The sequence below is a fragment of the Macrosteles quadrilineatus genome, unplaced genomic scaffold, assembly GCF_028750875.1.
Source record: "Macrosteles quadrilineatus isolate MER2022 unplaced genomic scaffold, UCM_ALF_1.0 Scaffold_1__1_contigs__length_201487025, whole genome shotgun sequence".
In the NCBI taxonomy this organism is placed as follows: domain Eukaryota; kingdom Metazoa; phylum Arthropoda; class Insecta; order Hemiptera; family Cicadellidae; genus Macrosteles; species Macrosteles quadrilineatus.
The window spans coordinates 125,161,684-125,186,658 of record NW_026542594.1 but is presented as its reverse complement, the minus strand read 5'-3'; the positions used below and the strand labels follow the sequence as shown (position 1 = coordinate 125,186,658).

At 34.5% G+C, this 24,975-nt stretch overlaps 1 protein-coding gene across 2 annotated transcripts in view; it reads left to right on the top strand.

Moving 5' to 3' along the window:
* The first annotated feature begins 7,425 nt into the window (after positions 1–7,425).
* LOC128984376 (venom protease-like) overlaps positions 7,426–24,975 on the top strand; it is a 142,402-nt gene continuing 124,852 nt past the window's right edge. For both annotated transcript variants that reach the window (XM_054403698.1, XM_054403693.1), the window contains exon 1: positions 7,426–7,482. The gene's annotated coding sequence lies outside the window, so the exon portion shown is untranslated. The remainder of the gene's footprint in view (positions 7,483–24,975) is intronic.

Genomic DNA, 24,975 nt, shown 5'->3' with positions numbered 1-24,975 from the left:
TATAAACAGTTTTACCATTCAATGTTGATGTATGTGTCTAAATAAGTGTTTTCAACTCGGGTGTCACGTCTGCACCCACTGCAGTTTCCGGTTATGACGTCATCAAAATGGCGGAAAGGGCTATATTAAAAATAACTATATTTTACATACCATGTATCGGATCGGAATGAACTTTTTTTTGTTTGAAAGATAAGTTTACATACTATCTTTCATACATTTACACCTTTGTTGTATGTTTAGTGCATTTTTCCTAATTTTGAAAAAACGTATATTTTTTAATATTTTTGTGTTATTTTTGTTGATTACTTTTTATTGATACAATATATCAGAAATAACTTAAAGAGAAGGTTGTAGCACGTTAAAAGGGCTTTACAAAAATACCAGCAAATTCGATATGCTTTACTCAAAGGATCACGTCAAGAAACTAGAAAAATTGTACAAAACAACCTAATTTGGCGCAAAAACTCATTTAAATTGATTAATTAATTAAATTGACTGACTCATTTGATTAATTTATTATTTAAAGAAATAAATTGTCTTTTAAGAAAATTTACTGTAATAATGGTAGGTAGGCCTAATTATGTTGCCTGTGATATTTTCCATGCTTGGTATGGACTAATTTTACTGTATCTTTAGATATATTCTTCCTTTAAAAAGAGTTGTACCTATTTAAGACAAAAATAAATTATTCATAAGTATTTAAATGTTTATTAAGCACCTTGTGGCCAAGCCCCGGTATTACATTCTAATCTAGCTTCAATTTAGGACACACATTATCCTCTGGATGTGTGAAACAATTCTTGTAAGAAGCATACAATGCAAAATGCAATAATAAGTAGAAATCATAAGGTGACAATTGTTATGTACAAAAAATAATAAATCAAAATAAGTAACATTTGTAATATGTTGGTTCTAGGCATAATAATTCAATTACCTTTCATGAAAAAAGTAATTCTAGTTCCCATTTAGGCAAGTGTTCCAGTGGATGACCACCATTTTTAAGGGAATAACCATTTTGTACAGTAAAAACATTGTATTAAGCTCTTTTGTTTTGCCTAGTCTATCCTTTGCAAACGGTATAGTAACTTTGAAGCCTGATTGAAATAAACCCTGTCACTGATTTTAAAAAAATAATTGATAACTGTTAACCTATTTGTTAAACAGGTCAACAGATTGATTCTGAAATGATTAAGTGCTTGCTAGGAAACAGAAAATTTTATCATAAACCATGTGGATACCATAGCCAGAATCTGACTGCGGATTACGGGTTACAGTAATTTACTAGGCTATATGAAAAGTGGTAATGGTCATTCACTAGGATCTATATTTTAACCATTGTGGAATGGTTATATTTTATTCAAATAATTTATTTATTTGGCCTGAAGGTCTTGTAGGTTGAACATTGTAGTCTATGTGCATTTCGCCGCCCCAGTGTGGCATCCATGGAGTTCTTCATTTCTCTTACACTAAATTCCTTACACTATACTGTAGCCTACATATTTACAGTAATATTCATCACTACATTTACATAATCACTTCATGGTCACATTTGGTTATTTTATTATATACAGGGTGTCCAGCTTTGCCCTGAGAATCTTGAAGAGGTTTATTATAATACGACAGGTCATTCGTTGAAAAGGAAGGGGTTTAATACTATTTGAAAAGATATAGGAAGCAGTCATTCAATGGTGCATTTATTTATATGTGATAATAGTTATTTGTGCAACTAGTGAGAAAAGTGAGCAATTGACTCACTCGACACTCGAGAGAAATCCTTACTCACGAGCCGTAGGTGAGTGAGGAATGGTTTCTCGAGTGAGGCAATTGTACTTTGAACTCGAGTTGCACATTATACTTTTCCTACAGTTACCATAAAACCATAATTTGTTACCATAATTTATGAAGAAACATAACCTATTTTTGCACAGTGAACTTTTAATATAACATTTAATATGAAGTGACAAATACAACAGTACAACAGCTGACCAGCTGATTTACAAGCCAGTGCTGCCAACGTATTTCGCGCGCATACGACGTTGCCTGCATGTTACGTGCTCACTATTTCGTGCCTTCACGTTGCAAATCTGGAGTGAGACAAAGTAATTAGAGTGAGACAATGTTAACATTGTCTCACTGATGAGCGAATTGGCCACTTTGCTTTCTCAAATAAGTGAGAGAACATGTACATTGTTAGGTAACTGTAGGAAAATTGTATTTCTCATCACTCTGTTTCTAAACAGTACATTCAGTTTTACCATTAGGAAGTGCAGGATAATATGGACAATACGTTTACACTATTCTTAACACTGTTGCATAAAATAGTTTCCTATGTTGGATACAAGTTATTCAACATCGAACGGGTCATTCACTAGAGCACTTACCTTTCTTGAAATAAAATATGATGATAGCCTACTGATATAAAATATTTCAATAGGCATGCAGCAGATAATTATTTTTCAGCAGTTACTAGTTAGTTTGTCGATTTTTATTTGTTTCCATGTTAAGAGAATTCTCAGTTTAAAGAAGAGTAAAATGCATTTAGTAAATGTATGTAAATTTAAGTAATGTGGCTGATTCCCCATCGGACCAAAATTTATCACGAAACGTCGACACAAGAAGCCTTCTATGTGTATGAGCCTTGTCAGAGCACAAACCCACTATATGGTTGAATGTTTCCCAAACCACACAGTGTTGGCTGGGCTTTGGGTTTCTTAAAGTAGTGGGACTGGTGATGGCTTATTTGCTTTGATCTTTGTGCTTATAAGCAACAAATGGTTTTAAATTAAATCACTGGGATCCTGGGGCAATATCTTCTGTCAGGGAGTTTTAATGTAAGAGCAGGAGAATAATGAGACACAAAGACACCTGAGGGAGAATTCTATTGGAAAAAGAGATTCCTATGCTAAATAAAATTAAGTTTCGGCAAGTCTATTCCAGACATAACTCTTGCCTCAGATGCACTTGCTTTCCAATTCAGGCCAACCTTTGTAGTAGGGTCATTTGCGCATCAGGAAGTGATAAGTTAGTTATCATTGTCGATTCAGAAGCAAAAGGAACTCCAGTAACTTAAGAAAATTAAAAGGATGTTATCATCCCATGATTATAGATACAAAGCCAATTTTGGAGAGGGAGATGAGCCTGTAGTAGATACACCAAGATGAGGACACTACGGTACTTCGGAAGTGGCCAGTGTACAGTAGTCGCATTTAGTACGGAACGGACGCGCGGCCGCGCAAGGGCCCGGGGTGTAGTAGGGGGAGTGTCTATTGCTCATTTACAAAAACATCTGGCCCACACGGCTCTGGGGTTATCAGCAGTCTTCATGGCTAGTTGTGGGGGGGGGAGGGGTGGGTGAAATGTACTTAGGACGGCTAGAGTAGAGACGAAACCGCGCGGCGCGCACCCAGACTGCTTGCGCTTATATACTGTATGAAGGGCTGTAAAACTTGAGGATCTGTGTTAAGGAAATCTTAACACTCTATCTGTGAATGAGCCTTATCAGAGCAAAAGTCCACTAGATAGTTCTCTAACCACACAGTTATTGGCTGTGCTTTAGTATTCTGTCTTCCTAAAGCAAGGAACATCAACTACTGGTTTCAAGTGAAAGTGAAAGAGATCACTGGGAATACTCTGGGATCCCGGGTCTAAATCTTCTGGCATGCAGACAATTAGGTTTCGAGTCCAGTAACCAAAGAATAGAGGCAAAGGGGTGAAAAAATAGGCCAAGCTTGTCCTCTTAAACAAGAAAGAAGACAAATTATTAATGATCCACCCGTCCTACTGCCCTCTGCGTACATTTTAGACTTTTCGATTAAATTTCAGGTAACATAATTGATACTGACAATTGATAAAGGTGGATTCATAAGAAAGTCACTTTGATTGGTGAAAGCTGTTCCGATTGTGCCAGTAAAAAAAGAAGACGGTTTAAAACCAATATATATGAAGTCCTACAAACATATAAAAATAACAGGCTTAAACAAACAATTCAAATGTAACATCCCTTTCACAAGCAGCCCTGATCATACGTTTTCGGAAGTGTAAATTAACTTGGCTTAAAATGACCATCCATTGCATTAGGAAAGTGTTATTCCGGCATAACCACATAAAGTTATACTTGAACTGTAACCAGATTTCAAATTATACATATACGCTGAATCATAATACATAAACTAATCACACTTAACATTTTAGTTACTACTAGCTGTGTGCCCGTTCTACGCACGGGGATCTTATAGTAGTCAGTTGAAACCTTCTTATATTAAGATTAAGAACAGCAGTTAGTTTGCATATTTGCAGATATGCTGGCAAAACTATTATATATAAACCTTCGCAAATACAGTATCTGACAGTTCAAGCCAAAATAAATGCTTCGCAATTAAATGTCACCCGGATCGTTATGGTCCATATGTCCAATGATTAAACTAAAAAATGTTTTATAGATCCATGAAGCGTAGCCCTAAAGTAGGCCTATAATTGAAAGTTACTTTCCACATCGGTTAACTTAAACGTATTTAAAGTACTACCTCGACCTCACCATTTAACACTTTATTCCGGTTGACATTTTCAGTATCAAAGGTGCTCTTGTCCATTCCGTGAAACACTGAGAAATAAGGACATTAATGCGTTACCAACAGACATACACACAACAATCCAAAAAAGGCCACGAACTATTGATACATAAACAATATAAAGGCGTAAACAATTCATGATGGTTTGCCCAACAAATGTTTTACTCAAATAGGTTATCATTTTCTTAGCATACCGGGTAAGCTAAGATGGAATCCAGACAGAAAAAGCAAAACTTATACAGAGTTAAGACATCACTTAAATTGAATACGGACGGCTCTAATAAATAAGGTGCAACACCAACGATAACTAATTTGTAAACTACAGTGATGTGTTGGTACCTACGTAAAAATGATTCTAGCAGCTACCAACGGTTCTAAGGAAAAGAACCAGTACCTACGTAAGAACCTACCTAAGAACTATCTAGTACATCCGACCAATTAAATACATTAATATCTAGTCCCGAGGTTATTGATCTCTTGCTTTTGGATTTTCTCGTAAAAAGTTATAGCGTAAACTTATCGGTGTCAGTTTGAAAAAAAAACAACCTTACCCAAAAAACTTTTTGTTATTTAATAGATTACGCATTCTCTAAACAATGATTAGTATATCTATTAACATTAGAAGGAAATGTGACGAAAATCACACAATGTTGGGGTTTTGGTCATTTGTAATTATATTTCTTAAGTAGGTAGGCCATGTATTCTATGGAAAAGTACCGGTATCAAGGATCGTCGTCAATAAAGGTTGTTATGAATAAATATGTAGGCTTACGTACCCAAGATATGAGCTATGGGCCTATTGGCTGTATGGTCCAGCGATTGCATTACACGGTGAGTAGAAACAGAAAGTGACACATTGGAAAAGCGAGTTTAGCACTTCCTCTGTTAAACCTCTGTTACAATCACCCACTGCAGTTGTGATTTTTTACTTTACACTTTACACAACCGCCATTGAAGCGCCGTCAATGAGTGGAAACCTTTTTTGTAAGCTATTGGCGACGATCATTTCAGTGTCCAGCCCTATACAACACTGATTCAAGGTCTTCTTTCTGGTTGTCAAAACTCAAGAAACATTTTATACTCAAAGAATTTCTGGTTCCGATTTGGACGATGTCTAGTTATTTAATTTAATTTACGGTTACACTATTAGACTATATTATTGCACTTGCGATTAATTAATACTTAAAACTAAAATTGGTAAAATACATCCGTATATTCTACATGCTCAGAAGCATATGTTATATACAGCTTCTTAGATCAATTTATTTCGCATTCATAAATTCAAAAATTGAATATGGCATAGAAATCTGGGGTGGGACATATTTTACCACATTAAAACCAATAATCACACTACAAAAAGCCTTCGTCAGAATAATACTAAACGAAACAAAAACCAAACCTTCTTTACCTCTTTTCCAAAGTTTAAACATTTTGCCCTTTAAAAACTTATACGTTTTTAAGGTTTTAAGAATTTTTTTTAATAGATGTGATACAAACAGAATGAACCAGGGCAATATCACATTAAGGAACGTGGGTAAAATGTATGTTCCGCGACCCAATTTATCCCATTTCCAAAAATATCTTTTGTACTTAGCACCAAAGTTTTATAATCTACTTCCAAACTATATTAAAGAGTGTAAACACAAGAACCAATTTAATAAAATTATACGTAACTACTTACTTAACCATAATGACATTAATCAATTTTTTACTACTCTAATATAATGACATAGTGTTTTCCTTTGATAGTTATAGTCTTAGTTATAGTTTGTTAAACAATGCCTAATACTTTAATAAGACGTAATAATTAAAGAAGTTAATATTGTTTCATGTGAAGAAGCCACGTTTATGTTATTTTTAAATATTGTGTAGTATAACTGTGGTACTGATCCGGCCAGGCACTCTCTACCCTACTATACTGAGTTTGTGTAAGATTCAATATATAGATCCCGCACAGGTTTATAACCTCAGGGCTTTATTTCTCTATGATTCTCTTATTATATCCCATGTTTATAAACAGGTTAGGTTTAAAAAATTTTGTGTAAGTTCATAGCCATATTTGTATAAATACTATAACCAGAATTGTGTTCAATACTATTGTGATTGTTTACAATAACTGTATATTATGTAGGTACATTGAGCAATAAAGAATTTTTCTATTCTATTCTATTCTTATTAAATCCGTTATGTAAGAAAAACGTTTTTAATCTCACTTGGTTGGGATTTGCTTTCAAAACGTGATTCGAAATGGTTGCGGTATTTGTAAACAACATTTGTAAACATATCATTGACAGCTACTGTATTTAAATCACTAAAGACACTCTCGCCAATCCAGTGAATACATTAAAATGACTTGGATCTTGATAGGTACTCTGGTTTTCACGGAAAAGATTGCGTAAAATGCCATCTTGAGTGTTACAGACAAAGGGAAAGACAGACAGACAGAAATAGAGATAAGACTCGTTTCTGCTTCTTTAATGTATAAAACGTAAAAATAACCTAAAAGTATATAATTCTGAGCAAAGTACAGACAAAACTCTAATTTTATTTATTGTATTGCTAAAAAGATTAGATGTAAAAACTCTCAGAGCTAAAAAAGTTACGCATTTGGCTGACGGCTGACGTCGTCTTTCTTTAATACGCTAAAGTCAACGACACCCGATAAGGTATAGAGTGGAATCACCGCATCTTTACTTCAACTGAAACTCTAAACGAATCCATCCTTCATAGCAGGCATGAACATAATTGTTTCATTAAATTACAATATACGTGATACTGCTATGATGGTCACTGGTCAGCTGATGATGCCCGTCGGGACTAGAGATGTGGTGGGGGGAGGGGGACAAGGTCAAAATCAGCTGAGCTGAAACTCGGCATTTGCAACGGTGTCTTCATCACTGACCAGACCACTGAGGTGAGTCCACTTTTCCTCATTTGATCTAGGTTTGTTCTTTTGATTGGAGTTTGAACTTGTGGTTTAGCGAAATGCGATATATACTTAACACTTTATACTGTAGATGTGTATCTTGTCAGCTTAATAACGTGTCCCAATAAGTTACCGGTGCAAGTACCTTACAGACTGAGACTTAATTTTTATTTTGTTAGAATATCATATCCAACAACAATACACACCAATTAGAATCCTGTAAAAATAAAATAGCGCAGAAACACTGCAAAGTGTTTGGCGCCAATCAATCTTTAGATTACAGTCATTCTCTATAAATTTAAAGACATACATAATAATACGAAATTGTTTCTATAATAATCAAATTAGAAAAGTATAATGTCATTTTGCCCTGAACTGGTTACAAGGGTAGATTTTAAGGAGTAAGAAAATCACTCATACATGAATTTATTAATGCTGTGCACTGTTAGATTAATATTTAGCTTGTTATCGTATCACTATAGTACTAAATATACAGAACTTTTGAAGGCTGAAGATTTCAAAACCTGTATTTGAATAAAGCGTATAAGTATAAGTATTACACTTAGAGTTACGCTAGTTTACATAACAAGACTTTGCTTACGATTGGTCGATTGAATGTTCTTGATTGAGACGGACGGATCGTTTCTGTTCTCGGCAGCTTACACAGGAAAGCCTCGAGTAGTAGTCCTCCATCGCATGATACGTGTAACTCCAGAGAAGGTCTTTTACACGTTGAACTCAAACACTACTCTCTGAACATTATTCAGTTTATAGTTTACTCGTTATGATGGCCTCTAGTGTGTACTCGTTATGGTGGTGTCTAGTGTGTACCATTGACTATAATATAGTCAATGTGTGTACTCGTTATGGTGGCGTCTAGTGTGTACTCGTTATGGTGGCGTCTAGTATTTACTCGTTATGGTGGCGTCTAGTGTGTCCTCGATATGCTGGCGTCTAGTGTGTACTCGTTATGGTGGCGTCTAGTGTGTACTCGTTATGGTGGCGTCTAGTGTGTACTCGTTATGCTGGCGTCTAGTATTTACTCGTTATGGTGGCGTCTAGTGTGTCCTCGATATGCTGGCGTCAAGTGTGTACTCGTTATGGTGGCGTCTAGTGTGTCCTCGATATGCTGGCGTCTAGTGTGTACTCGTTATGGTGGCGTCTAGTATTTACTCGTTATGGTGGCGTCTAGTGTGTCCTCGATATGCTGGCGTCTAGTGTGTACTCGTTATGGTGGCGTCAAGTGTGTACTCGTTATGATGACCTCTAGTGTGTACTCGTTATAATGGCCTCTACTCTAGTGTGTACTCGTAATGCTGGCGTCAATTGTGCACTCGTTATGCTGGCGTCTAGTGTGTACTCGTTATGATGACCTCTAGTGTGTACTCGTTATAATGGCCTCTACTCTAGTGTGTACTCGTAATGCTGGCGTCAATTATGCACTCGTTATGCTGGCGTCAAGTGTGTACTCGTTATGATGACCTCTAGTGTGTACTCGTTATAATGGCCTCTACTCTAGTGTGTACTCGTAATGCTGGCGTCAATTGTGCACTCGTTATGCTGGCGTCTAGTGTGTACTCGTTACGATGGTGTCTAGTGTGTAATCGTTATGCTGGCGGCCTATGTTTACTGGTTCGTACTAGTTGTGTTTGCGTCCGGTGATTTCGATTTTACACATTCGCATGATATTAAAATAAAATCACACTGGCAAGTGCATATATGAAATATATATTTTTTTACATTTAAGCACAGACAATAGACCATTATTGTAATTGGTTCCTTTGTCTATGCTATAAGGCACTACCGGTACTGTTACCCGGCCACAATAAATACGTGTGTATAACTCGATACACTTCTAGCTCATAATCTGTGACTAATGTTTTCAGCTATGTTATTCATCAGTTAAAAGTCATTTAAATTATGATACAATTTCAATAAACTCTTAGAAAATATAGCAGAACATTTTACTCACAAAAATGGACCTTTACGACTTTGACTACTCGCAAGGCACGATGCGAAACGTTTGTAGTAGCCAATGGTAGCCTAATAGCTTCATAAGAACAGTCAGAGAAGTTATTTATGTGAATAAGCACTAGTTCAGCACTAATGCGGTATTAAATGCAGGCTGGTAGCAAATAAATAGTTTACGATTTTCTCGTATTTCAATTTGTCAATGTTTAGATTTTATGTAAACATTTTGTTTCATTATGGGGTATGTGGATGCGATTCAGCGAAACAAAAATCGTTGAAATATGATTAAAATCTAAATGGGGAAAGTTATAGTTACAAAAACTTTAACGTTTTAAGTCGATTATACTTTTGAGGAAAAGGGCTACTTACATAGTCCGAAGGTTGCATAAACGGGTCAGACGAGGTCAATCCACGACACGAAACCCCGGGAAATCCCATCTGAAATTATGGGATTTCACGCAACATGTAGAATATTAAATATAATACTGTAAACACTGGGGCCATGATAAGAGCTAATATGTTTAGTGCCAACCTGTCTTAAAAACAAACGTTGGCATTCTCAACTTTTAAACTTAAAATTTCAAATGTAGGTACCAAATTAATTTCTTAATCGGTACTATTGAACCTTACCCTCAAATACTAAAATAAAATGTTGCCTTCAAGATGTCTTTTTGTGACAGTGATTCATATGTGAGTACAGTATTGTTTATTTTTATTTTTAATTTTTTTTTATGAAAATGTTGAAAAACGAATAACTGTGTTACACACCCGGTACAGTCAGAGAAAGTAATTGCCTTTTAGTTATATTTTTTTACAAAAATCTGAATCTGCATATTTCTGTCACAGAGGGTTCGTTAGCAAATGGACTTAAAAGGGATTTTAACTTGTTTATTCACCATCTTAGAGTCGTCCAAGGTCACATGACTAGGCAGAGCTTCTGTAAACACTTGTGACGTCACTACTGTGTGACGTTTTCAACAATTAGCGGAGTAAAGTATAAATCAGAATCACCGCCTCATGCGGCAAACAGCACATATCGTTCGATTTCGCATGCGACCGACTTGTAACTTGAACAACAAACTTTTTTGATTTAAGAATGAATTAACGAATAATGGCGGTCATCTCAAATACTCTGCTACATGTCTTGGGGCTAAGACAGTTGTGTATGAGGATATTTTTGTACATGAGTGTATAAGTGCTAGGACACCGCGGGGTGACGTCATTGCTGTCATCTCAAATACTCTGCTACATGTCTTGGGGCTAAGACAGTTGTGTATGAGGATAATTTTGTACATGAGTGTATAAGTGCTAGGACACCGCGGGGTGACGTCATTGCTATGGTTGCTATTATCATTATTCGTCTTAAGAAGTTAGTCATTCACTCGCCATTCGCCGCTCACTTCTCTTTACCACCTCTATACTGAGTATCCTGATTCCTGAGAGCTATTTATTTTGGTTTTCCGTTTACCTGTTAACCTTGTAGTCATGTGTTTTACCCGAGGGTCCTATCTGCGTTAGCCAATACCGTCTTTCGCTAGCAACCGTCCAGTAGGTAGTAAACTTTCTGCAGCTAATATTGTTTATGTGAAGTTCTGTTGTTTTAGCGAATTACCCATATAGGGAATAAGCTATTACCATAGTACTCATGGTAAGACCTGGACGAGGGACCGATTTTTTTGTTTTGAGGTCCCTAGAGGCCAAAAACACCATCCGTTCAAATTCATATATATATATATATATATATATATCTAATTCCGTAAGCCCAAAATTTTACAATGAAATTGTGAGCGAACGGGAGGCCGTAGAAAGCTGGGAAAGGTCTCATTTTAAAGGTCTGGGCTTGAAGTTTTGGGGAAAATTATTCATTTTTCTTAATTATGCACCAAAAGGTTGTTTTGGAATAAAATAATTCACATTTAAATAACATGGGAATCTAGGTCATGTCTGCTTTGTTTACTTTAAAACATGTGGTTTAACTTTATTTAAAGCATATGGTAATATGTAATATGTATGCTACTGTAATATGTATACTAACCCTGAAGAGAGGTTGAACATACAATTAATTGACTATATAAATTCAATTGCACGATCTGGAATGCCACCACACAAATTAGTTTTAAAAGTTGGTTCAATACTGATGCTCATTAGAAATATGAAGCTAGGAAATATGAAGGATTAGTTAATGGAGTAGCCTACAATTGGTTGTGTTAGGTATGTCTGAAAAAAGTGTAAGGTTAGTAGTAATTACTGGAGTAGGCAAAGGGAACATATTTTTAATGCCAAAAATAAAACTAATATCTACAGATCCTAATATGCCGTTTCAAGTTTACAAGGAAAATTTTCACTAAAATGGGCATTTATTTGAAAAATTAATCTGCATGTGTTTTATCTAAGTCAATATGTCTATATTTAAAGACATTTTTATATATTTAATTAATAGTCTTGAAGATGATTATTGGAAGTTTTCCTTAGTTGTATTATGATTAGAAAGTTTATATTATAAACATACCGCATGAAAAGTCCTTTGTAATATTTATTTTTAACAGAGCAGACATCAAAATGCATTATGCAAGTATGTAATAACTAATATACATATTATAATATACAAAAATTTTAAACGAGAATCAAGGTAGGGTAACCTATAAGACTAATAATGTGTACAAAATAATTACTAGAACATATAGATCTAGGGGCTATTGTCCCTACAAGCCACTAGTATATATATAATTCTGTAAGACCAAATTTTTACCAGAAAATTTTGGACGTCTGGTAAGTCGCAGAAAAGTGGGAGGGGTCTTAAATTAAAGGTCTTGACCCCAGGGACTCGGGAAAAATAGCAGAATTCCCATAAAGTTACCAGAAAACTAGATATAACGTAAAATATCCACCATAAGAAATGCATGGGGACTGAAAAACGCCTGCATTCTATCAGCTGTTACTTATTTATTTGCAATGTTTACATTTATTCCGAAAGTCAATGTTGGTAAATAATGTTTAAAATGAATTGTGTTTATTTTTTGTTGTGTTTTCCGTTTTTTAATGAGTGAAGTAACTAGACAGGGTAGGGGAAGACCTGCAAGACGTGGAAGAGTGTCCAGGAATTCAACAGACTTAAGAAATGCAAAAGAGAATGTCATGTAGGGCCTAACTGTGAAAGAAATCCAGAAGCTGTTTTAAATACAACCTGTCTTCAGAAGAACGCTGGAAAATGACTTGAGTGTTGTTTCTCACAATCTATGTCCTCTTAAAGCACTTGCATGCATTGTGGCACATTTCAATTCGCAGAGAAGGCCACAAATGGACATTTCAACGCATGTTGCCACAATGGACATGCCACAACCACAAGTAAATGACGTACTAAAAGAACTGTTTTTACATGATTCGAACTTCATAAAAAACATAAGGCAATACAACAGTACAATGGATTTTGCGTCGCTTTCCGCTACACAAAAAGAGATTCCGGGAAATGGGCCTTACTGTTTTAAAATTCAGGGACAAATTCATAGATATATTTCTGACTTACTACCGTGAAATGGGGAGTTGCCTTCATAATAATTAATAATAATTTTAACCTTTACATTTGCATTTGGTTCTTAAAATGGAAACTATAACAGGATTCGTAAGATTACAAAACAAATCTTCAATTTTAAACTAGAAAAGATGTGCAATGTTTGGCTGTATGATTTCAGCTCTGATTCGTCGTTCTCCGGGCTCAGGCCAAACCGTGTGCACGTTTCCATTTGTTAATATGTTGTGTTATTGATTTTACCATTATTTTACAATTGTATTTCATTGACACATCAGAAGCAACTAATATACGACTCCAACGGAAGGAAAACCAAGATATAAAACGAGAAACACTGTTAATTTTAAGTAACATAAAATTGATAATTTTAAAAACATATTTCGAATACCTATTTGTCTTTTTATATACGGGTTTTTTATTGTAGCCTAAATTAGGGGCTATGACCCCTACAGGCTACTAGTATATATATATATATATATATATTTATATAATTATATATATGTGTGTGTGTGTGTGTCCGTCAGCACGATAACTCGAGCAAAAATGATCCGATTTTGATGAAATTTGGTACAAACGTGTAAACCTACGTTTATTTGAACGAGTTCGCGATCCAGCATAAGCGGACCATGGGAACGGGTGTTTACGGGGGGTTTTATGGGGTAAAATAGGGTTTTCCCATTTTTTACCCAAAAAACATCAAATTTAGCAATTTATTTCCAAACCATTTTGTAGAGCTTAAAAAACAAATAATTTAGTATATTGAATCGTTGTTATGCGCCTAATGGTTACGGAGAAAATTCCAAAAAATTGTAAATTTAAAAGTCCCATGTTATTCTTATGGAGAATAAGTAAACTGTTGTAGTTTGCTTGTTTATGAACATATTTTGATCAAATTTGGAAAATGTTTTTATTTCTTACTAACTATTAACATTTTACAAAAAAGCTGTTTTACCCTCCCTGATGCAGCAAACCTAAGTACTTGTTAAACTAATTCTATTTAAATCGGGAATAAATGTTATATTTTTAAGTAGACATTTCAGTGTAAATCCAATCAGTCAAATGGAAATTCGCTTAGTCTGCAGGTTTGCTGCGGCGGGGGTATTTTACTTATAATAATTGTGTTATCAACTTTCAATTTTACTAAGCAAACAAAATTTTTGTATCTAGGTTATTTTAAACGTCGTGGATGTCACTTTACTTGTGCGACTGAATTTCGTTAATGTTGTCTTGGCGGTTTCTATTGTGTAGGTACGATTTTTCAACGTACATACTATTTTTTCCTCATAACATTTCAAATAAAGTTTGTAAAACTAACTAACGACAATATTGTAACTAACTAACAATATTGTAGTACAATATTTGCTACCTTTAGTTTGAGAAACTGTGTTAAGTATTAAATACGTTCGTAAGCCTTGTTAGTTGTTATAAGCCCACCAACCAACCTATAAACGTTATTAATACTGTATATTATTTTTCCCCATTTTCCCCAATTTCCATCAGTCATCAACCTACAAGTTCTGTCCATATAGTAGTTCGGTTTCATTATGAATGCTATTACATAGGTACCAGTTTGTGTTCAAAAGAGCTTTAAAATTATGTATAATATGGGATATGCTTGTATTTGACTATTATTAGATTAGAACTAGTAAATCTCTGGTTTTGATAAATCCTGTACATAAAATAAAAATTTATACCGTTTATTTGGGTTGGTCTAGTAGAAAACATGTATATTTCATCATTGTAGGACCAACGGTTTGTCTTAAATCAATCCTGGACACCTTGACGAGTTTTGTAAGATTAATTTTTGTTATGTGTAAGGCATAGAAGACCAAAATATCCCTAGTTCAAAAAAGGCAATAGCCTAGACATACCAATTTTAACCCAATATAGGTTGCATTTTATTCTTGTGCTTGGCGTTTTAACAATACTTTTGTCTTAGGCAGCATAGTGACAATATGTCTTACATAATAGATAGGCTGTCAACTAACTTAATTCGTTGTTACTCATGTTTTAGGGCCTAAACAGTCTTTAAAATGTAGTCCTATTGTTCTGTTATTTTTCTAAGAAAATAATTGTCGCTAGATAGATCAATTTTATAATTACATTCTGATTCCATCGGTTCATCTTATTTAGACTAACAGGTATTTGTTAACTGACCGTAAGACTGACTACCGGCAATGATTCACTTTGATTCGGATCCCTTGATCCTTAACGAGTTATAATTACCCGTGAGTTTGTGACATCTGTTAGTTTTGTACCGATTTTACTGGTACATCCAATAGTCAATGCTGGTACCTTGGTCCGAGAATAGGATTTTTCAGGAACCTGTACCTATAACGAAGGAGTAAAATTGTTCACTAAATTAATTGCAAATAATTTCAAAACACGTCACTGATAGTGAATGCATTTTAACGTAAAGATATAAGTAAAGGTTTGTAGGAAGAACATTTCTCTGACAAATCGGTTTTTGTTTTCAGACGACGTATTATCTCACCACATTATAGTATTTGGTAAGTGACGTTTGCAGTAATGCTTAGAAAAAAACCGTGTCCAGTATCATACAAAACAGCCATTTGGATTATTTTGTAAAACACAGTTCAATAAGTATAAGCTGAGGACTAAATAAAATAAGAAATGAATTTTATCGACAGCGGAATCTTAATTTTACTTGGGTTAAAGAAATTGTCTTTTACGATTACCACGTAAAAAAAACAATATTTAGTTTGGAAATTGGAGGCCAGTCGCACTCTCGCAACTACACGAAAGTGAACACTTGACCTGAGTGACCCAACACCCTGGAATGGCCTGTTTCGAAAGACAAGTCTAAGAAATTGTAAATTACGTCAATTCCGAGTACGGTAACGTGCGTGGGGATTAACGGGACATCTCTGTATTCTGTTCACTTTAATTTGGATTTTACAAGTTCTGACTGTTTATGGTTTTGCTTATATTAAACAAAAAGTCGAATACTTTGTACCAAATGCCTACGAATACATTTTACAACAGGTATTTCGTTCACCTGTCCCAGTAATAGCTATTTATGGTTTGTTCCTATAAATTAACAATAAGACATATTTTGTTATTGTTCTAATACAAACGAGATTTATTGCTACTGCTTTGAAAATAGTAAAGTATATTTAGACCAGACCTAGGTACAACTACAATAATGGAAGGGCCTAGTCGATTTAAAAGTCACCCTCAGAGCATAACCAGTCTCCGTTTGCCTCCCCTCGGCTCACAACAATATTTGTCCCAAAGTTTCCGTGTCCCCAAGTTTCCTTGTCCCCATCTTTCCGGACACCAACTTGGAGAGGTAGTACTGGATGGAATTAGATGTACTTAAGTAATAACTACATCTGTCTGTACGTTTTTTGAGAGTTGCATTTAAATAATAACCTGTGGCTTATGGACATAGGTAAGTTCCTAAAAAGCTCAAATGTAAAACAAATTATTGTAACAAGTTGCTCGAAATCGAGCAATTGCGAAGAAGTAAAATAGTTATTTAAAAACAAATAAAAGTCATCATAATTTCCGATGAGTTTAAAAGACTTAGAATTGAAAATAAACTGCAATTAAATTATACAGCTGATCAAAATGTAAACAATTATGTTCTTCATAAGGATAACATGGGAACTTAACAGCTACTGGGACAGAGCCCGAGGGACTTTAAAAAAATGTAAGGCCAGTTTGCAAATCTCTTCACAGTTTCACAAATTCTTTCCAAACCATTTTGTAGAGCTAAAAAAAAATAATATATTGAAGCATTGTATGCCTAAGAGTTACGGAAAAAATCCCGTAATAGTGTAAATTTGAAATTACCATGTAATGTTATTCTTTTGGAGAATAAATACACTGTTTTAGCTTGCTTGTCTAGACATGTTATAATAAAATTTTGTTTACTTCATACTAAGCTATTAATATTTCAATAAAACCCCCTATTTTCTTCCCTGTAGCAGCAAACCTAAGTACTCATTAATATTAATGACATTTAAATAGGAAATAAATCTGACAATTATAAGGGAATAATTAAGTGGAATTCCAGCCAGGTAGATAGAAAATCGCTTAGTCTGCAGGTTTGCTGCGGCGGGAGTATTTTGACTTTCTAGAATAAAATAAATAAATCTCCTAAACTGAGAGGATAATAATATATATACATGCCCAACATGAAATATTATACAAGATAGCTTAACATGAATAAAATTTACATCAATCGGTAATACTGGAACTTATACTACTTATACTTATATTATACTAGCTGTACCCGCGGGCTTTGTCCCGTTTAACTTCATCAGTATCGCATGGCTCAATCACGACCTGGTTGAAGTTCGTTCGCTACGCTCACTCACCTTTAGGTTGGAGCTCGTTTGCTGCGCTCACTTGCCTTCAGGTTAGCTCATTCGCTTCGCTAACTCGTCTCCAGGTTGAAGTTCGTTCGCTACGCTCACTCACCTTTTGGTTGCAAATTAGCTGTTGTCATAAATTTAAAAAAATAATAGTGCTGCACCCTGTTGGTAATCCTTGTAACTTTAATGCTATTGAACATCATAAAACAGAACCAACTTGTTTGATTGAAACAGCTGTTAAGATTCATTAATTCCTTTTAAATATGAAAAATCATAAGGTTAACATGGGAAAGGGAAACTCCAGAGCCACTGGGGCGGAGCCCGAAAGCCCGATCAAAATAAAAACTACTTAGTTTTCCTATTTAATCACCAAAGAATCGGTGTGTACCGAATTTCAGCCTCCTAGGTAAATGGGAAGTGGGAGAATTAGTGATGAGTGAGTGAGTGAGTGAGTCAGTCAGTGAGGGCTTTGCCTTTTATATATATAGATGGTATTATCTATATATTAATTTGAAACTGTTTTTCTTTGTCATAGCTAAATTGAGAGAACGGCTGGGCGTAGAAACTCGGTAGAGGTGTCTAAAGAAAGGTCTTGGTCTGTAGATGAGCCATCAAAAGAGAAACGTGGTAAATTCCCTTGGGGCTTTGCCCCAGTGGCCTTTGAATTCCCATCCCATGTTATTCTTATGGAGGAAAACTGGGTTTTTGTCCCAGCTAACTTGAGAGAACGGCTGGGCCTAGAAACTTGGTAGGGGTCTCTAAAGAAAGGTCTTGGTCTATAGATGAGCCATCAAAAGAGGAACGAGGTAAATTCCCTTGGGTCTCTGCCCCAGAAGCCTTTAAAGTTGCATCTTCAAATTTGTTTACCATATGCATAATTTAACACTACTTTTTAATGAAACAGCTGTTAATATTTAAATTGTGATTTATTGAATTTTTCAAAATGAAGTAAGTATTTGCAATGGGTTTTTCTGATTTTAAAATCGATTTTATTCTGCATCGTGTCATGTTTTGCAATATAATGTTCTATTACCAAATCAGTGGAAAATCCTAATATCACAGTAACTCTTAAAATTATTTCTTATGGAGTTAACTTATATCTATTGTATGGCTTGGTTTCTGCCTTTTTTACCACTTCTTGGAGATTGTACATAGGTGATATTCTTTGGCGTATTCCATCTATAGACGAAACTTGGGTTGGTGAAATTATTACAATGGAAAAAAGCGAGAAATCCTGGACAATTTGATATAGGCTAAAAATAAAACTAAATTAACAATATGCTACATTTCTTGAGCAATCATTGAAATGACCGATTTGCAAACAATGGAAACATAAAAAAGTCATAGAACACAACCAAGTAAAAGAAAAGAAATATATATATTTTTTTTATTTATAATTGTTATTATAGACAACTTAATGTGGCTATGAGAGGGAAAAAATTGTAGAAACACTAAAAAACTAGATCAGCTTTTTGAGAAAAGACAAGATATTTACAAAAGATATTGATTATATCTAACTGTTGTGTAGATCGTGAGTATTACCATAATCTTCGTGAGTCACCTGTAATGCTTCGCAATTGCTCGAATTCGAGCAACAGGTACACTAGTTATTATTAATCTATATCTATTACTTATTTAATACGCAAGCAGATTTTTTGTGACAATTACTCCTCCGAAACTACTGAACCGATTGACATGTTTTTGGTGTCATTGGAAAGAGCGTAACGTGAAGTTGTGCAGGAAACTTTTTTTATAGGGAAATAATTAGAGAGTGAGGTCCTGGGGGCCCTTTAAAGTTTCGTATTTCTCCATAAGATTAACATGGGAAACAAACAATGTTATGAAACTCCAGCTGTTGTCATAAATGCTGTTCTGCTATTTAATTTGATTTGTTTACAAGGAGAATTGTTTCTTAGTGCCATGTGTCAATAAGTTATACTTTTGCATATATTTTAAATTATATACACTGTATAAAATGATGGTACTGTATTACATTAAGAGATATTCATTTAAATAATCAATAAGTACGATTGAGCCTTTGCCTATATGTTTCCTGGTAAGTATAGTATCTTAAAGAAAAACCAAATTATTATTTTCTGCGTTCTCACCCCGTAGCGAAGCACGGGCAGAGCAACTAGTCTATATCTATCTATACTTATTTAATACGCAAGCAGGATTTTTGTGACAATTACTCCTCCGAAACTACTGAACCGATTGTCATGTTTTTGGTGTCATTGGAAAGAGCGTAGCATGAAGTTGTGCAGGAAACTTTCTTTTTAGGGAAATAATGAGAGAGTGAGGTCCTGGAGCCCTTTAAAGTTTCGTATTTCTCCATAAGATTAACATTGGAAACAAAAATTGTTATGCAACTCCAGCTGTTGTCAGAAATCAAAAGTGAGAAGAAGAGCATAGGTTAACCCTAAACAGTCAATAAGTTTGCTAATATAGTATTATAACAGTTTGCTACAAATATTTACTTAGCAATTGCTCGAATTCGAGCAACAGGGACACTAGTACTTATTTAATACGCAAGCAGGATTTTTGTGACAATTACTCCTCCGAAACTACTGAACCGATTGACATGTTTTTGGTATCATTGGAAAGAGTGTAACGTGAAGTTGTGCAGGAAACTTTCTTTTTTTGGAAATAATTAGGGAATGAGGCCCTGGGGCCCTTTTAAGTTTCGTATTTCTCCATAAGATTAACATGGGAACCAAAAATTGTTATGAAACTCCAGCTGTTGTCAGAAATTAAAAGTGAGAAGAAGAACATATGTTGTAAACAGTCAATAAGTTTGCTAATTTAACAGTTTGCTACAACAATTTATCAACTTGGTTAAAATGAAATGTTTACTATTTGAATTTGGGTTGGCGTAGATATTACAATAGAAAAAACGAGAGAGTCGGGATAAATTAATTGATATACTAAAAAGAAAACTGAATTAACACTGTGCTGCATTTCTTAGTAATCATTGAAAGAGCCGATTTGCAAAACTATGGAAACATAGGAAAGTCCTAGAACACCACCAAGGAGAAGAAATAGAAATAATGTTTTTTTTTTTTAATTTATAATCGTTATTATGGACAACCTAATCCGGCTATGAGTAAGGCTATTTGTATAAAACACTGAAAATCTTTGAGTCGAATCTTTTAAAGTCATCAGAAATTATGACTGTTATTCGTTTTAAATTAACGCATGAAATACTTAGCAATATTGCTCGAATTCGAGCAACAGGGACACTAGTACTTATTTAATACGCAAGCAGGATTTTTGTGACAATTACTTCTCCGAAACTACTAAACCGATTGACATGTTTTTGGTGTCATTGGAAAGAGCGTAACGTGAAGTTGTGCAGGAAACTTTCTTTTTAGGTGAATAATTAGAGAGTGAGGCCCTGGAGCCCTTTAAAGTTTCGTATTTCTCCATAAGATTAACATGGGAAACAAAAATTGTTTTGGAACTCCAGCTGTTGTCGGAAATCAAATATTAATAATTGGTCTCCATGGAAGCATGAGAAAATTCACAATGTTTACATTTGCTTTAACATTTAATTGTAAACAGCCAGAACTGTCAAATGCATATTTCACAATTTCAGACAGCTGATCCAAAAAAATAAAACAACTATGTAGTAGGACCTTGGGTTTTTAATCTTAAACTTTATGATGGATTATTTATTTCAATGATTATGAAACAGATTTTTCCCGTTGCGAAGCAAAAATTAAAAGTGAGAAGAAGAACATATGTTAATTGTAAACACTCAATGTGTAAATTATCTATGTTGTATTAAAAATATGTATAGTTTTGGATGTTGGTTTTTGTTTAATGATATAAGTTATTAATTATAGAATTTTTATTTTAAGGATTTGGCATATGAGTATGCCTATGATGAATAACACCATTTCAGAGTTCTGCCAGTTTTTGCCTAACTCAGTTCTGTAGCGTTTAAAGTAGCCTACACCTTATTGTCTAAAAATTGGCTAAATAACTTATATCTCAATGTACGGTACATTATAAAAGCTGACAGCCTTTTTACGTTGACTTAAATTGTAAGCTTACCTTTTCCCGTCCATGGGCAGTTTGATAGTTAAAAATTAACCCTTTAAACTGGAATAGGACTGTTATGTAAATTGTGAGTATTTCCATTAGTTAATAATCTTTTAGTTGACTATTTTCAAATCATCGGAAATTATGACTGTTATTAGTTTAACATAATTTTCTCATGCTTCCATGGTGACCAATTATTAATATTTAATTTCTGACAACAGCTGGAGTTTCAAAACAATTTTTGTTTCCCATGTTAAGTTATTTGTTTATATATAACTCCTGTACTTCTTTGTAATTGCTCGATTTCGAGCAACACGTACACTAGTATTATTATTACTAGAGTACATGTTGCTCGAATTCAAGCAATTGCAAAGTATTACAGGGGGATTATTTCAAAACGAATAACAGTCATATGTACAATGAGTTTAAAAAGAGTCAACTCAAATATTACCATTGTGTAACTCGGACCAAAAAACCAGCTCATCTTAATTTTGGTTATCGTCGTGCATTATCTTCGTTATTGATAAACCTAAAACATTCCAGCTGGTTTTCTCCTTCTCTTAATGCCTCGCTGAACAGGCAACACATGTCATTGATAGAGGGTCAATTGAGAACGAAAAGTCGTTTAGGGGTAGTGTTAGCTCGCATTTGTAACCTAATAGTTGAGATTGTCCAGGGTCAGGTGCTGACTGTGATGAGTTAAGCCTATTACGCGCCACTGTTCTACCACTGTACCACTGTTCTGTTGTGCCACTGTTGTGTGTGTGTGTGTGTAGCTGCGATAGTTATCACGATTACGCCTCCTGTCTATGTTTCGTTGTCGTCGCGTCGGAGGCATTTAAAAGAAAAAACAACAACAAATAAACAAATTATAGCTAAACAAAACAACGATAAATGCACAAATTAAAGTTACAATCATGCTAACACGATCCGTCATAGCGACACAAAGCAACGATAAATACACAAATTCAAGATACAACCATACTAACACGATCCGTTTCCGTTTTTAGGGTTATGTTTACACAAACTCAAATAGTAAATAAATTTACTCAATGCGTTTCATTGAATCGAAAAATAAATAACAGCAATTAAATTATACAGCTGATTAAAATGTAAACAATTATGTTCTTCATAAGGATAACATGGGATCTTTCAAAGCCACTGGGGCAGAGCCCAAGGGGCTATTTCAAAAATGTAAGGCCAGTTTGCAAATCTACGCGACACGCTCTTTCCAATGAGACGTCAATGGATAAAATCGGTTAAGAAATGGCGGAGGAGTTCAACCGACAAAGTTTCATGTAGCGTATTAATTATATAGATTAGCCTACTTGTATTATATTACTAGGGTTGCTTTCAGAGAGGTGAAAGCCAGTTGAGCGGAACAAACGTGATTTGATATTTGTATAAGTAACTAAATGTAAAAAGGTCAATAGATTTATTTACTAATGCTGGTTTTAAAGATTAAAATTATAATAACTCAAATTTACCTCTTCGAGAAGTGCATTATGGTAGTTTTGACCAGGAAAATATTACAGTAGTTGGAATCTGATATTAACATCCAAAAAGTAAAGTATAAAAATGAGAAAGGTAATTTAACATTCAAATGCAACTGTAGCCTACAACAAAAAAACATTGGGCTACATTTTTCACCCTTACAATCGGTTAAAGGATTTAAGTATAAAAAAAACAGTAACTATAAAAAAACGAGTATTAAAGTATAACAACAGGAGGGGAAATTTGACATTTAAATTCAACCGTGCAACATAAAATGGCTGAAATGGCAGAATAATATAATAAGTAGGGAAGACATGCCTTAAATATACAATGTAGATAATATAATTAGAAATTAGTAGCCTACTTCTGGACAGGCCTAGACAATTATCCATACCGTGGTTAAAAGTGTACTTCTATAAGCCCAGGTTTACTTATCAACGGTTGTAACTGGACGTATGTATAGTCCGTGGCTTGGCAATCAAATAACAGTATTTGTATAGGATGGGCTACTGTTATCAACATTTGAAATAACTGAATTGTTACCAAATTACTGTTTCACAAAATGCAGATTCCATTTTCAGCCGAGCCATTAAAATGAGGATTTGCCGAACAATTATTAATATTACAGAATAGTATATAATGATATACAACTTTTCACATTCCATAATTATATGTTAGTTTTGCTATGGTCAAAGGTACAAATCCAAATGTTCTCTTTTCTTTTGGTCAGTATGTAATAATTTGCTAGAATCATTGACTTTATATAAAGTCAAAGCTAGAATACTGTAGATGGTTTGTTAAGTTAAGACCATATGCAAGCATTTTTGAAATCGTTTCCCCGTTTAACCTTAACCAACTATTCCATTCCAAAAGTTAAAAAATTATATGGTGCAACACAAATAAACAACCCGATCGCCTACCTATAACCTACACTATACCTTCCTAATCTAACCTTACTTCAAAACACTTAATGTAGTCACGAATACTCATAAACCCCGACCTACCTCCCCACATGCCTAAATCAGTGTTCAATCTGCGTTTTATCAATAAGTGTAATAACTTACTGTACCGTCGATGTAATTAAACATAATATAACCTATGAGGTATTATCGGATTAAATACCGATTTCGATGCGGTTCGATATATCGCTTATTAAATCCTGATTTCTAACATTGGCTGTTTCTAATCAGCTGGCAACACAAATAGGTTCCCAAGAAAGTAGTCACCGGTCCGTATCCCTCCGCTCCTTGTTTATGCTCCGTGCATTGAGAAAGTAGTTCAGTATATTTTCTCGATTTTCAGTGAATTCCGTGCCTTAAAAAAATGTTTTAACGGCATTTTCTTGTTTATTAAAATCATAGGAATGGTTTAAAATCGTTCAAAAGAAAAGTATAGAAAGTTCAGAAATACCTTATGATTCTCTTGTTTACATTTTTCTTGTAAACAAAAAAACTGTCATAGCTACTTTAGTCCCATAAGCCCAATGTTAAAAATTTTAAATTTTAAGTTCGTTTTAAATTGCATTAGCATTATCTAATTGAAATTTGTTTGTTTACAAACCATCTCATTATTAGTCTAAGTAGTCTTGTTAAGTTTGGCTGAAATGTGTTCAGCCGTTATTGAGTGATGGTGTTATATTGTTTGCATTGAAGTTGATCCCAAAGAGCTTCGCTCGCTTCGCTCGCTCCGCTCAATTACTTATACTTATACTACTGTTATATTGATTTTTTACCTTATCTACCATAATTAGGCTATTGTATAAGCACTTTTATATTTGCTACTTTTGGGAAAACGTCTATTTTACCCTGAAAATTACGTTGGAAAATTGAGAAAAGTGCTAAAAATCTATGATTTTGGGCGCTTGAAAAACTATTTTTACTTTAACTTAATGGTATTTTTCTTATAACCTAGGCCATTTCAAACACTTTTTTCCTCTTGCACTTCTTCGGAAAACACCTAACTTATTTCACAAAAAAAAAAACGCGTTTGAAAGTCGTGAAAATCTTTGATCGCTAAATATTGGCACATTTGGCCAGTAAGTATCAATTACTTAATAACTAACCTAACTTAATATAACCTAACCTAACCTGAACCTGACCTGAC